The 2,598-nt window shown below is 27.8% G+C and overlaps 1 long non-coding RNA gene across 1 annotated transcript; it reads left to right on the top strand.

The window, feature by feature from the left end:
* The first annotated feature begins 741 nt into the window (after positions 1-741).
* LOC145572238 (uncharacterized) lies at positions 742-1,989 on the top strand. Its single transcript, XR_014096739.1, has 2 exons — positions 742-1,002; positions 1,576-1,989. It is a non-coding gene; the product is annotated as an uncharacterized LOC145572238 (long non-coding RNA).
* The last annotated feature ends 609 nt before the right edge of the window (positions 1,990-2,598 follow it).

Raw genomic sequence — 2,598 nt, 5'->3', positions numbered from 1 at the left:
TTCTTTACATTACAAATTATATTATTCAAGGTATATAGATTATAAATACTCTTTTGTTAAACTTTTGTTTGTTTTAGGCCTACATTTTTTGAATTTATCACTTGTGTTATTTGAAATTTACCCTTATATTCATATGATTTAGATGACATTTTTAATTATTATGATATTTATTTTGAATATCATTTATTAATTATGTATTATTTTGTATATTTTGTACTCCCTCCGTCCCTAAATTACATTCCTCCTTTCTATTTTTGGTATTCCAAAATTACATTTCTCCTTTCTATTTTTGGTAAGTTTTTTTTAGTAAATCAACTCTCTTTTTCTGTTCTATATTTAATGGTTTCTCACTCATCCTTACCTAATCTCACTCATGATCCTTGTGCCAAATTACAATGAATATGATTGGTTAAATTTTTTTAATTAGAGCATGTGATTGGTCCTTTTTTTTGCAAAGGATTGATGACTTGTTATGAGTAATAACTAATCTATCTTTGTACTTCCCATTGCATTATCTAATTATTATTATTTGTCTTATTCTTCCCTCCTTAATTCCCGTGTAAATTTCCAAAGAGGAATGTAATTTAGGGACGGAGGGAGTATATTTTCTCGATGTAAGGCGTTTTGTAAAGGAATGTATACAGATTATCTACCTAACCGTTTATTACTTTTCCAATTAAAAAGTCCCTTAAAAAAAAGTAAAAAATTCTTTGGGCCTTGTGCTATTTTACAAATCACAACTGTTGTTCTTTAAAGCTAATTTCTTAAGAAATGATACTCTTTCCCAAAATAAATGGAACTCCTACTTAAACCTAACTCCTCCCAACGTTTGACAGCCGCCATCAACTCCTCACCATTAAACTATCAACTTCCTTCCAATTCACAAACCCACAAAATTCAAGAGGTGCTCTAAAATGGGTGGTCTAACATTTGCTCTTTAGAAATTTTACTCTTGACTTTATATGTTTTTGTTCCTGATTTTCTTTGACGAAGATGGCCATGGTATGTTGTTCTTCCTCTTTTCCTAGATCTATTTTTGAGGTATTAATTTCGTCAATTCTATATGTGAAATCTGAATTTTAAACATTTTTAAACTGAAGAATTTTTGTATTTGTTGGTTTGTTTTTAAAATGATGTAATTTTTCTCTGCTAAATTAGAGTTCGTTTTCAATTAGTGTGAATCCGCCTCTTTTTATACTAGACTAGATCTACTTTTGAATTAATTGTTCCCATAATTTTGGTTCTATATATGTATCTTTAGTTCAAACAATTTGTTTAACTATATTTGTTTTCCAACAATTAGTGGAGTTCAAATTCAACTTTTATTCTTTCTAGTCCATGAGCTGATAAGTTTCTACTTCGTATATATTTTTAGTTGATTTTAGGGGAATGAGATTATTTTGTTCATTCTTTATATTTGTTGTTAAGACTTAAGATTTTGATTTCTACGGTTGTAAATTCTATAGTGTATTGTTTAAACCTTGTGTCTTGTTCTTTCTGAATTTTTTCAATTGATTTTCTTACTATCAATTTTATTGGTTGAATATATTAATCTAATAGCACTTGTGTTTGCAGATATTTTGAAGTCTGGAGTTCATAAGAAATAAGCCGATAAGTATTTGAAGCGGCCGGATGGAGTAACAAAGATTTATTTTCTTATATCAAGTTGAATTATTTGTGAAATTGGAGTTACGAATAAAAATCTTGAGTATATAATTTTTGTACATCCTTGTAGCTATATTTTTGATATACGTGTTATTATATTTAATTAGATTTATTTATTGTATATGGAATACGGAGTATTAACTACAGAGTAATATGTACTCCATATTTATTTTACATTGACTTGTAATTTTGACGAAGTTCCTCCTACGTATAATCTTGTTAATAAATATGGGAATACAACAAATACATGAATACCAAAAATAGTTCGATAATCTTGTAAAAAAAATATACAGGAAATAATACAGCAATAAAATAGCGCTCTAATGTTTTTTTTTTTTTTTTTTTTTAAGCCAATAATATAAATTAGATATTATTTATTAAAAAAAAAAAAAAACATTACAGAACGTTACCGTTCTCTTTTGTTAAGTTACATAAAACGGTTAAGTAGCTAACCGTTCTGTTTTTCTTCAACATTTTACGGTTATAGGAAGGGAAAAGAGAACGGTTGTGACTAACAACCGATCTCTATATACAAGTATATAGAACGCCTACTCAACCTGTTCTCTATACTTTATACTTAGCAGATGAACTGTTCTCGGACGATCTATAAAGCCTATTTTAACTGTTTTGTAAGCCCTTTTTTGTAGTAGTGTTTTGGGAAAGAAAGTAAATGATTGTAATGAATGAAAGTAAATATTATTGAAATCTACACATTAATTTTGGGATAAAAAGATATTCAGTAGTTATCTTTACTATATCTTAAATATTCCCTTTATAAATAACACGTTCTTTTCATTTTGTCTTATGTTCTTTGCAGGAGTACCAAATATAGTACACTTGGGTGTAGGAATCATACATTGCTATTTTATAACTTAGGAATAGTGTATACTTGACTTTTAACAACACAAGCAATTAATCACTATTCTATAGCTT

This window comes from Chenopodium album, chromosome 12 (genome assembly GCF_948465745.1).
Source record: "Chenopodium album chromosome 12, dcCheAlbu1.1, whole genome shotgun sequence".
NCBI lineage: Eukaryota > Viridiplantae > Streptophyta > Magnoliopsida > Caryophyllales > Amaranthaceae > Chenopodium > Chenopodium album.
Note: the sequence above shows the minus strand (reverse complement) of the source record. Positions and strands in the feature narration are given on the sequence as shown.